Here is a 13,130-nt window from a genome sequence, read left to right on the forward strand (position 1 = left end):
CACAAAGTAACATTTAGGCACTCCAGATAATGATCTCAATGATAAATGTGTTGTTCACTTTAGAGCTGTATAGAAACTCAAAATAACACGCGGCCTAAAGAGGCCGTGGGGAAAAAAGCAATTCGGGAGCACAATGTCTCCGCCTCGCTGCATGGGAATTTGTGAGCCAGGGACTGGCTGCTTCTCCTGAAAAGACAAGAATATTGTTAACTTTGATTAGGACTGGTCGATGAGTAGAGCAGATGAGTTGGAGGGGAGACATGGAGTTCGTGGAGTCTTGTGATTGGCACGAAATCCTTTTGGTGGCAGTTGCGGGAGTGCTTTTGAGGAGTTTACTGAGGTTTGATGGAAAGTGAGGTGAGGAGAAACTTGGTCTTCTGATTCAGACTCCAGTCTAGAGAGGATTCTGGTCTTGACTTTTGTTATGAGAGGGGTGCACTTGAGATACTTGTCCTGAGCATGACTTTGCACTAGCACTGGTCTTGACTGGGGAGCCTGTGGTAGGGGCTTAGCTGTACCGATGGTTTCAGTTGTCTTGGACAACTTTCTGTGCCAAGGGCAATCTTATTCGTGATAAGTCTCCCGCTTAGACGTTTGATCTTTTTGTGCATACTACCGTATAAGTGAGTCAAATTGAGCCATGCTGTGACCAGAAAATGGGAGTGTCACACACTGGGATCTGCCTAGGTTTCAGATACCCATTAGGGCGTAAGTGCGATCCGTACAACAGATTGCGAGCCTCGACTATGCGTATTTCGTCTCTGCGATATGGAATTGCAGGCGCCGCACATACTGATCTTCAGCTGCTGGTATTAGAGGTAGGGGTGTAAATGTGGAAACCCAGTTTTTTATTGCTGTATAAAAGAAATGTTTACTTCTCTTTCAGCTTCAAAATTTAGCCAAAGCTAATTCATAATGTTTTAGCAATGAATGTAATATAATGAAACACAAAACTAAATATGTTAAAAATTAAAAAACATTTTCTGCTTCCACAATAACTCATTAATTTTTCAAGAAGTGCAGGTAATGTGGAAACGCCTTAAAATTGTGGGAAACTGACTACTTCAAACGAAAACTATTGAAAATGTTAGAATCTGTTTTATTTTATATTAAATTTAAATTGCACAAAATATTTTTAAACGCTACTGTAATAGAAAAATGCTTCATAAGCGAAGTTCACTTGCAAAAATCGCATATCTCCTTCATTTCCGGCACACAAAGAGTGACTCCAGTCCTCACACACTACAAACTTAATCCACAACCCTCCCCGAACGTCGTTGGAAAATGCGCCTCCACAAAAAATAGAAATGGCATCTTCTTCAGTAGGTTTTTCTTACCCAACTGGGAGATCAAAATCTGACTCGCCTGAAGAGACAGTTCGTGCATTGGGCTCTTCATTTGAATCCTCAGATAACTTATGCCGTTTTTCCATTGGTTTTCTAGGAGGAGCTTCACGTTTTGCTTGCTTTTAGCAAGTGCCATACGAAGATTCTGTTTACCCTTCAGTAAGGAGTCTTCAAGGCGTGTTTTATAAGGCAAAGATGTCAATACAGCTGATGAACCTGGCTTACGACCTCTGTTGGAAACCATCTTCTTTAGAGGAGGGATTGGCATGATATCTTGTGGAGACACGCACTTGTTTAATGAGGTATTTGACAACGATGTTGACCTTCTGCTTTCTCTTTGGCCATCTTCAATTGGGCTGTCAGTTGTCACAAGTCTGAATGCGTTCTGAGTGTCTCCTTGTCTGAGGTCATTACTTCCACCTGGAGATGCTGGATTCTCATAAGATCCTCTCAGACTTCTGGCCTCCTCTAAAGCCGACGTGGCAGCTATAAAGTCGATTTCTGCAAAAAACATTCCTGTCACATGGGAAAACTCCAGTCTCCAAAAAATCCTTTTGCAGCAATAGAGGCAGTCTGCCACTTTACGTAGGCTTTCCCAAACAACTCAGATATGGCATACAGTCCTAAGGGCCGGCTGCTGTAGTGCTACCATTGGCGAACATACTCAGCGTAATAGGTTTTTAGAGTGCCTATAAAGGTCTTATAAAGTGGCTGAATTTTATGAGAGGTGTGAGGCGGGATGCTCGCGATTGTAACATGGTTCTTCCTTGCACGTTCTGTGACTTGAAGGTTTCTGGCCTGACTGTTATGCCCATCAAGAATTAACAACACAGGAGATTCTTTTGAGGGATGTGCCTTAGAAATGAAGTGGTCAAACCACTCGGAGAAGAGCTCAGTTTGAATCCAGCCTGAAGGATGGCATTTACCAATTGTTCCAGGTGGTGCTCCTTTCAGTAGAGTATCAGTCCATTTCTTCCTGGGGAAGATCATCATTGGTCGTATGAAAGTACCACCAGCACTCATACAGCATTTGATAGTCACCAGGGATCCTCGCTCTGCTGATATGAGGGCACCTACTTGACGTTTACCTTTCAGTCCAATTACATGTGGTATTCTGCTCTGGACTACAGAGAGCCCAGTCTCGTCCACATTGTACACACGATCAAAACTATAGGAGTGTTGACTGTACTCAGCTTCCAAAATGTCAAAAAACTTGTCTGCAGATTCTTTGTTGAACCAGTTTGCTCTCGAGAATGAGGTCCCCATAGGTTTGTGGACTGTGAGTTTATTTCTGTGCCGTTTAAGAAAAAGGTCAAATCAAGCTCTACCTGCAGCATTTGAAGTAAAAGGATGAAAAATATTATTTCTTTCCGCTAGTTGATATGCTATTCTCTTGACATCTAATCTGGTAGGGCCATAGAAGCGATTAGCCATTTCAATGAGATACTGTACCAACTGTTTCTCAATAGCATCAGGTAGTAAAGGCTTACGTCCAAGTCTCAAAGAAACACATTCTTCATGTGACATATCACTGTGCACAAACCTTTGAAGTGTCGTCTGAGGTACACTGAAAGCTTTTACTGCTCCTCTTAACCCCATCTGCTTTTCCCTTAAGGCTTTTGTGTTTTCAGCATCCCACTTCTTCACAATAGCTCTTGGTTTCCGATCAGTTAGCTTTCGTGGTATCTAGAAACAAAAGCAAAACGTATTAGAAGTAATGTATTTGATGTTGGTATTGTGGAAACGTTTCCACAATGTCATCGTATATATGCTTCCACATTACCTACTACCTACACAATGGCCATTTTAAATTTCGGCAGATTACATTAAGCAACATTCCATTTAAGGTTGACAAAGGACTGCTAAAACCTTCTATGCACCTCCCTTTATAAGCTATAAGACGTAAAGAAAGATAACTACAAAGTATGTAGATAAATATAATACCACAACTTACCTCGAAAAAGGTTTAGAAAATGCGCGAACGTAAATTGCATCACTGTCACGGCGTCTGTTGCTCAACTGGCTGTTAACCCTCTAACGTGACAAATAGAAACTATTGCAGTAATTTCTGGCTGCCCCGCTAGAGTGCAGCGGTCTGCAGGCCAGGTACTAGACTTTTCCACATTACCCACACGCTTCCACATTTACACCCCTACGTCTACGACCGTCACTGAGACAGCGCCACACCTCGAGAAAAGGGGTGCTGTATTGCTGCTGCGGCTTGTTAGGACAAACAAGATCACAATCTCGCCACTTGTTCTCAGCTGCACCAACGTAGTACAACTTCAGTGTAGAATACATCATCAAAATCTTTTCAGTATTAGATAATTTCAGATTGCATTGTCTACGTTGTGAGCCAGAGTAAATAGTTCATTCAGACAAACTATAATCTTTGCCAACCAGCTACCACCCAAGGGAGTATCAACTGTTCGTTGCATGTTTGGCTGCCATCAGTCATTTTTTATTTTTGTCATCTAGCTTAAAATGTACCTTTTGTGTGCTATTTTATAACCAATATCCTGTGCCGTAACTTTTATCTCATGTTGATATACTTAGTATTAATAACTCATCAAGAATTGACTAAAACAATGACAGGACCACCGTTTCATTAATATTATTTCACCATTCAACTTCATTTGGAGTCTGATAAATGTGATAACCTCTAATGCAGGCTATCAACAACAAAGACAGTCAACGGGCAAAATCAATTTAGCCGACGTGTGGGACAGTTAGTCAAGTGGAAGGCTTACTAGTTAAAGTGACTGCTGTCAGAGCGGTAACTCCAAGTCGCCTGTCGCCTTCCAAAACGTACCGAAAGACCAGTGTAGCCTTGCAAGGGAAGCTAAGACGAATTGGCTACATGAAAAATGAGAAGAAATCGAAAAAAGGATGATTGACAGAAGGCCTGACCCAGCGTATAGAGAAGCAAAACACCTTCAGTGAAATTAAAATCAGGGGTGGTAACATTAAGAGTCAAATGGGAATTCCACTTTTAAAAGCAGAGGAGAGTTCGGATAAGTGGAAAAAGTACACTGAGTACCTCTATGAAGGGTGCGACTTATTTGACGACATGACAGAAGAAGAAACTGGAGCAGTTGTAGAAGAAAAATGGAATCCAGGATTAGAATTTTAGAAGAGCTCTGGAAGACGTAAAATCAAATAAGGCTGAAGGGGTAGATAACATTCTATCGAAATTTCTTTGGTTGGTTGATTTGGGTGAGGGCACCAGGCAGCGAGGTGATCGGTCACATCGGATTAGGGAAGGATGGGGAAGGAAGTCGACCTTAACCTATGAAAGCAACCATCCCGGCATTTGCTTGTAGCGATTTAGGGAAATCACGGAAAACCTAAATCAGGGTGGCCGGACGCGGGTTTGAACCGACGGCCTCCTGAATGCGAGTCCAGTATGCTAACCACTGCACCACCTCGCTCAGTCATAGGATTTTCTAAAATCATTGAGGTAAGTGGCAACAAAACGACTATACACATTGGTGTGTAGAACGAATGAGACTGGCGATATACCATTAGATTTCCGGAAAAAAACCATCCACTCAATTCTCAAGATTGCAAGAGCCCAAAAATGAGAGAATTATCGCTTAATCAGCATCGAAGTTACTGAAGAGAATAGTACACGGAAGAAGGGGAAAGAAAATTGAGGATCTGTTAGATGATGTTGATCAGTTTGGCTTTAGGAAATGTAAAGGCACCAGAGAGGCAGTCCCGTAATTGCGGTTGATAACTGAAGCAAGACTGAAGACAAGTCAAGACACGTTCATAAGATCTGTCGACCTGCGAAAAGCGTTCGACAATGTATAACGGTACAAGATGTTCGAAATACTTAGAAACATAGGGGTAAGCTATAGGGAAAGATGGGTAATATAGAATTCGTACAAGAACCAAGAGGAGACAATAAGAGTGGAAGACCAAGAACAAAATGCTCCGATCAAAAAGGGTGTAAGACAGGGATGTAGTTTTGCTCCTCTACTGTTCAAAGTATAGTAACTAGAAATAATGACGGAAACAAAAGAAGGATCAAGCGTGGCTTAAGATTCATGGTAAATGGATATCAATGTTAAGATTCTCTGATGACGTTGCTATCCTGAATGCAAGCGAAGAAGAATTACAGGACATGTTGAATGGAATTAACAATCTAATGAGTAGAGAATATAGATTGAGAATAAATCGAAGAAAAAAATAAAAATGGTTCAAATGGCTCTGAGCACTATGGGACTCAACATCTTAGGTCATAAGTCCCCTAGAACTTAGAACTACTTAAACCTAACTAACCTAAGGACAGCACACACACCCATGACCGAGGCAGGATTCGAACCTGCGACCGTAGCAGCCCCGCGGTTCCGGACTGCAGCGCCAGAACCGCTAGACCACCGCGGCTGGCAATAAATCGAAGAAAGATGAATGTAATAAGAAGTGGCAGAAATGAGAACACCGAGTGACTTAACATCATAATTCGTAATAAACAAGTAAATGAAGTTATGGAATTCTTCTACCTAGGTAGCAAAACAACCCGTAATGGAGGGAACAAGGAGGACATAAAAAGCATGTACGTCTGGAGTACAGCATTGTATTACAGTGAGACATGGACTGGGGGAAAACAAGAAGAGAATCGGAGCGTTTGAGATGTGCCGCTACAGAAGAATGTTGAAAATTAGGTGGACTGATAAGGTAAGTAATGAGGAGGATCTCCGGAGAATCGGCGAGGAAAGGAGTATATGGAGAATACTGATAAGTAGAAGGGACAGGATGACAGGACATCTGTTAAGACATCAGGGAATAACTTCTATGATATTAGAGGCAGCTGTAGAGGGTAAAAACTGTAAAGGAAGTCTGAGACTGGAATACACCCAGCAAATAACTGAGGATGTAGCTTTGCAAGTGCTACTCTGAAATGAAAACGTTGGTACAGGACTGGAATTCGTGGCGGACCGCGTCAAACCAGTCAGGAGACTGATGTGTCAAGAAAAAAAAGATCCTTCAGGAGGACATGAAACACCACCATCAGTCATAGCCGAGCCGAATAACTGCTTGCAGAAGGGACAGACGTGGAAAAACGCGTTACTGACACGCTCGATCTGCGAAGCCCTTTCACTGGAATACATCATCAAATTTTTCTGAAATTGTGCTCATTTGTTTGACAATCCCATTCTGGTAATTCCTTCGTGGTGAGCCGTTTTTTTTTAGTCTTGGAGTTTATTTTGACATAACGTTGCCATTTCTAATTTCATAACTACATACGAGAATTTTGTGTCAATAATAAAATCATTTTAATGCAGTGCCTTATACCAGTGTTCAACAGCTTGATCTTTTTCATGCAGGTGAAATCATGTTATGAAGAAGAGAAACAGGAAATGAAGCTGCTGAAATAACTGTGCATGCATTTCTTACAATTAGTGAAATCTGGAGACAACTGAAAGTTAAGTAATAAACAAAAAATGGTATGTTGTGAATATTATCGGTTCAAGTATTTTCCTTGATTATCAAATACAGTCTGCTGAAATCAGGATTAAATCACTGTGCTGATTGTCCGGTTCCCTTTCTTCCGGTAAGCGTGCCTGTAACGAAATTTATGCTGTACAGTGAAAGGACCTTATAAAGAATGAGAACGGGTTAACGCGGTCGCCGCAAATAATAAATCCCCGACGTGAAATAAATGTGCTTCGCTAGCAGCTCCGTGTCCGGAATACAAGGAGAGCGATCTCCCGTCTTTCAAGTGAAACGGCCTCCAAGAAGTGTTTCGCTGTTGAAGAACAGAGAAGCCATTTGCCGGCTCCGTATTTGATTTCGGAAAGAACGGTAGGGGTCCGGGCAGCGAGTCGGCGATCGGCCTCCCGTCCAAGCTGTCTGGATCGGTTTTCAATAAAGAGTTCACCGCCGCCGACGCCGCCGCCGCCACCGAGGGCCGTATGCAGCAGAGGAGGGGCGGAGGCTCGCGCGTTTGAAATATGGCGACACTTTACCGATAGGACGGGCGAGCAATCGGAATGCTACTACAAATTCTCCCTAAACACAGCGTTACTACGTGGTTTCATATATGCCGCAAGAATAAATCAAACGTATTCCGCATCCATATCCCTTTATACATTTGTTTAAGATCAAGTCTCTTGTGGGTTACTTGCAGTAAACTGATCAGATTTTTGCAGGAAAAGAAAATTATGGGCTGTAGTATAATAACCGCTATCAGTTACAATAGAAAGTGATTCTATTTAACACACGACAGGTTTCGGGCCTGTGCCCATGTTTCCATTCAGGTGCATGTTTCCATTACTCAGTCTCAGAGGCCACTATTTAAATCAAAAACAAATAATGTGATGATGGGTAGATGAGTACATAGACACAAATGAAACATCTGGAAGCGGATAAACGACAAGCGTTGCACGGTATGTAGCTTTATGAAAGTACTATAATATTTTGCAACGCATGTTGCTTAGCCACTTGCATATGTTTCATTTATGTCTATTTAGTCACCATCACGTTATTTGTTTTTGATTTAAATAGTGATCTCCAACACTGAGTATGGAAACATGCATCTGAATGAAAAACGCCTAAAGATGGGAGCGAACTCGGAACAGGTCATGTGTTAAATAAGATCAACTTCCGTTGTGACTGGTATCGGTTATTATTCTACATTCTATACAGAAACAGTCACTGAGTTCAGCTGCATCGCTTATGGTTAAAATACAGAAAATTATATGCTTAAGGCATGGTTTCCAATGTAGCGTTTAAAAAACTAAGCATTGTTTGGCAATGCGTGTAGAATGTAGACTAGATGGAAAGTGACGGTGTTCAGGAACATATAGTTGTACAATGCCTGACAAATAAAGTGAGACGGCCACATAGACTCAGTTATTATCCATTCATTCACTCATTCATTCACACAGCGTGATTAGTGACTCTCATCACGAGGAGGAACTTTCAAGGATGTGGAAAGAGTCGAGTTGTACACTAATATGAAGAAGCAACCATCGCCGTCTACTTCTGTAAGGTATAGGAACAATTACTTATCCCTAGTACTAATCTGCAAATAGTTGCAGTGAATATTTTTACATGACTGTATACCCGGTATCTTTCCAAAGATTCATCAGGGGCATATTTCTGGCGTTTCGGAAGAAATTTGCAATGTAGTTTCTGTAATGTGTAGCTGGACTCAGCCTGAACGAATATTATTAATCAGCCTTTCACGCGACACCCAGTGTCAACGGAAGCGGCGGTTTGTTTCCCATTGCAAGCAAAAGTATTTTTAAAGCGGAATTTTGTGTCTAATGGATAGAACGGTTCCAAATGAAATTAGTGCGATGTTTGTGTTATCGATATGTATTAACTGAGACAGTAAAACAAGATGAATAAGCGGTACTCCAACAACGAGTGAGTAGCGCTGTTGCATGGCGGTAGCAGATAGGGCGGAGGGAGGAGGCACGCTAGTCACTGTTGGGGAACTGGTTTTTCTTCGTGTTCTTGTGGTCGGGAGCTGACCCCAGGGCACAGAGGGCTTGGCCAATTGTCGATCAGGAGAAGGTGCCGCTTCCTTGTGGGGGGCAGATGTGGTGCTGGTTGTAACCGCCTTGCGAGCCGTTAATGAAACATCCCTGTTTACAAAATCCCTGATTCATTTTAGTACAGAGACACGATTACGGTAATAGAGAGGCTGTTGCCCCTCAATGACGCTGAGCTCTGGGATGAGTAGCTGCGAAGCTGCGAGTTCCGGGATGCGGCACAACAGGTACCACTGGCGATGGGCAGTGGCGTTAGCGAAGCGGGGCAGATGGTGATCAAACTGTAAATCGAGCCCAGCTGAAGTCGAAGTAGTATGCTCAAACCTGGTGGCGACCAGTGGTGATGGGAGCCTCCAGGAACCGGAATACGATGACAGAGAGACTGGGCCTCATCCAGCCCGGGCTCAAACAGGTGTCCCATTAGAACGGTGTCTCCAGCTGGAGGAGACCTGTTGTGCGAAGTTGTTGATGACCATCTCAGGTAGGTGCCTGTCACTACTGGACACTTTACCTGGCCCTGCAGTAGCCTCCGCCTTGAAGTCGCAAGGTGACGAAGATGGAAATGGTTGGCATCACTTACACAGCCTGATAAGGTCGTGTACAGAGAAGGCAAGGTGACGAAGATGGAGATGGTTGGCATCACTTACATAGCCTGAGAAGTGCGGAGAGCATATGAGAACATCTGAGCATCTGATTGAGTGAGGATCTGATTGGGGGGGGGGGGGGATATATTTATGAGAATCGTATCAGCCAGGCATCGTCATTGCTTACTGATGACTTCATTCGTTCAGCTTTTCTCGTTTAATCAGCTCGTCAAGGAACATAGGCGGAATTGTAGTACTGCTCAATTTCATCCGCTAGCTTCTTCCGCTTCATCAGCTTGCTCAATAAGCATTCTTGCATTCCAGATACACCTTCTCGTCAAACTGTGTAGGGCCTTCATGCTGTCGCTCGCTTCCCTCCCCATGACTTATCGTCGTTTAGCGGAGTGTCGCAAGAGCAGTTCATCGCACCCAACGGAGCAGAGTTGCAACAGAGTTTTAAGTTTCTGTTGATATACAGTGCTAGAAAATGTCGTACTAGACTAATGTGGGACCGCTCTATCGAATACGCAGGTAAGATTCCGCTTCAAAAGTCATATTGTTTGTAACGGGAAAATAACCGACAGTTACCTCTAAAAACGGCCTTCCTATTTGGTAGGCAGGGCACAGGGGCTGCTGAAGTAGAATCACTGAGTCGAACAGAGGATACACCTTTTGGTTTTTAATTTGTCCCAGAAGACGTAAAACAAGCTTCACTGGTATTAGCATAAACGTTAACTGACTGACATACAACATGATGAGCATATTACAATTAAATCGGCATTAAAATAAGCCGCAAGACAACAACACTCTTAAAAAATCTTCCCCTTCTTTTTTTTACTAGTGTTAAGCTAGATACAATTGAAGACATGTGCGAAAAAACAGGCTCAAATGTAAAAGCTTAGAGATGAGTGTTACCATCTGTTGCTGGGTACGGGAAGTATGAAAATTGACATTGGTCTCACCCCTAAATATACTAATGTAATATTTAAGGGTGAGACCGATGTCAGTTCTGATAGTCTCCGTACCCAGCAACAGATGGCAACACTTATCTCTAAACGTTTACATTTACGGATTAGCCCGTTTTGCCACGAATGTCTTCAGTTGTTCTTCGGTTTTATAAAAATAATTTCGGTAAACTATTAGCACTAAATTATCAGCTAACAACGATAAAGATTACTATTGATCACTCAATTTAAAGAGCCATTCCTTCTGAAGGATTTGTGCGTGAAAATCGATAATAAAGGAAAATCCTGACACTCTTGCTCTGATCTCAATCTGAATAAGGTCAAATTTAGAAGTGGGGAAGCAATCATTTCACAACTAGGCACAAACTTACTTCGGAAAACCTTTCTGGTTACCGTATATTAAACAAATTCGCGTGAAATAAGTCACAGCTGAACAGCCAATCCTGATTCCCACCACTTGGTTTTAATTAAAAACAATAAACCTCTTTCTCTATTTACAGTTTTCCATCTTATGGGCTACTACAATACTGCTAGCAAGAGCAAAAAAAAAAAAAAAAGTTTAAAGAAATAAATGAGTAAGGGAGAGAGATAGATAACAGGCTCTGATACATCAGCACAAGCCGCTTAGTCAATTTTTTGTTGTTTGTTAAACTGATCATTTTTTTATTTTCGTTCGTTGCATTTGGTCGCGGCGGACGTTACAAGACACTCGTTCAAGTTCATCGTTTAGCCTTTTGCTCAGTTAAGCAGCCAGCCCTCTGACCGAACACGCTGCCGGCAAAATCTATACTACAGCCACAGCTGGGAGTTAAACCAAAATGTGGAACGCTTCACGATTTTGCGTGGCATCTTTGCGCAGGGGCCATACTAATCTTCTCTGTATCGTTCCAATTTTAGTATATGTACTGCCGAAACAAGTACTTACAACTAGGGACAAACTTACTTCGGAAAATCTTTCTGGTTACCGTATATTAAACAAATTGGCGTAAAAAACGTTACAGCTGAATAGGCAATTCTGACTCCCACCACCTGGATTTAATTACAAACAATAAACCTCTTTCCCCATTTACTGTTTATCAACTTATGGGAAACTACAATACTACTAGCAAGAGCAAAAAAAAATTGTTTAAAAAAATAAGAGAGGGAAATATCACAGGCTCGGCTGCATCAACACAAGCCACTTAGCCAACTTTATCACGCAGACGGACACTGTGCTCTAGGCGGGACACTTAGACTACCGACAGCTAGATCTAAAACACAAGAAAACATTATTAACACACAGAAACCGCTTCAGCAACTAAACCTAGCTACATCAGCCAGCAAGCAATTTATAAGCTTGGGCACTGTCAGGAACAAGGGTACCAGAGGTTAAATTATCTGCACAGTTATAGTAAGTGCTCGTATTCCAAAAATATTTTTCAAGATGATTAGAGAAGCACCAACTTTAAGCGCGCTACCAAATACAAATTTTGCTCCTGCATCCTTCATGTATGGTATTCTCATAGCAGCGCCTTTTATACATAGCTTAAACAATCACTAGAAATAATAACCCACCAAACAGTTTTGAACTTTACTTCAACAGCAATTGTTAAACATGTTTACTGGGACAGTGCCGCAGTAACAACTAGGAAGGTTTTCTTTTCTTTTTTTTACAGCTCTCAACAGAAATCTCATAGAAAGGAATACCTGCTTTTAGCATAATTTTCTGTATTCTTAACGCTACGTTCAGCAACAGCCAGGGCATAGTCAGAACTAGGGACCGATGACCTCAGCAGTTTGGTCCCCATAGGCTCTTACCACAAATTAAAATCGAAAGAGGTACCAACTATTAATGCTGGACATAACGCTCTAACGGCGTAGAGCACGAACCCACTGGATAGTCAGATGTGAAGCAGTGAATGTGGCCCACCGTTTAATGTCAATTCGAGCAACGAGGGAACTCCGCACTTCTCCAGCGCAAACAAACACCGACAGCCCTCTGCAGCAACCATGTCTGCTTCGCGCTACCAGCCAAACAGCAGTTCCGCTGTCAGAAATACGGCACGCCACGTTGTCCCATAGAGCGAAACTAACCGCCGTGCCACTCACAACCCAATGCTCGGTACCAACTGCCTCCTTTGCGAGCACCGCGCCGTCTCTTTAAGCCGCCGCCAACCAACCGCAGCGTTCGCCAGCAAACTTCTGCACTCTCGCAGATAAACAGCGCGAACCGGGGATATCGAGGGGCTTCTGGCTCACTATACATGAGTACTGCACCAGGTCGAATTAAAGGAAGACATCGAAGCAATTGAGAGGCGGGATGCTAGGTTTGTTACGGTAGATTAAACAACACGCAAGCGTTCGCCGGAGGGAAGGCGAAGCTCGTGTCGAGGATCATTACTTAGGAACTTCAGAGAACCGGCATTTGAAGCTGATTGCCCCCGATATACATTTCGCATGAGAACCACGAAGATAAGACACGAGAATCAGTGCTCTTATGGAGACATATGGATGGATAGTCGTTTTCTCCTCGCTATTTCTGCGAAAGGAACAGGAAAGGAAATGACGGGTGGTGATGGTGGGTATCCTCCGCTTTTGTGTGGGCTGACTACAGCTGAACATTGTAAAAGCAAAACTGCAAATATTTGCCGAAACATCAGAGAAAATGTGCCTGACGACTCTTAGGAGAGACGCCTTGATTCACACTCATGTTCATAAATTAAGGATAATTGCAGAATGTGGTGCCAC

General features: G+C 42.6%; 1 non-coding gene across 1 annotated transcript; it reads right to left on the minus strand.

Moving 5' to 3' along the window:
- Positions 1-11,217: 11,217 nt before the first annotated feature.
- LOC126189820 (U6 spliceosomal RNA) lies at positions 11,218-11,324 on the minus strand. The gene has a single exon (XR_007538231.1). It is a non-coding gene; the product is annotated as a U6 spliceosomal RNA (small nuclear RNA).
- Between the last annotated feature and the right edge of the window lie 1,806 nt (positions 11,325-13,130).

Source organism: Schistocerca cancellata, chromosome 5, assembly GCF_023864275.1.
Source record: "Schistocerca cancellata isolate TAMUIC-IGC-003103 chromosome 5, iqSchCanc2.1, whole genome shotgun sequence".
Lineage (NCBI taxonomy): Eukaryota > Metazoa > Arthropoda > Insecta > Orthoptera > Acrididae > Schistocerca > Schistocerca cancellata.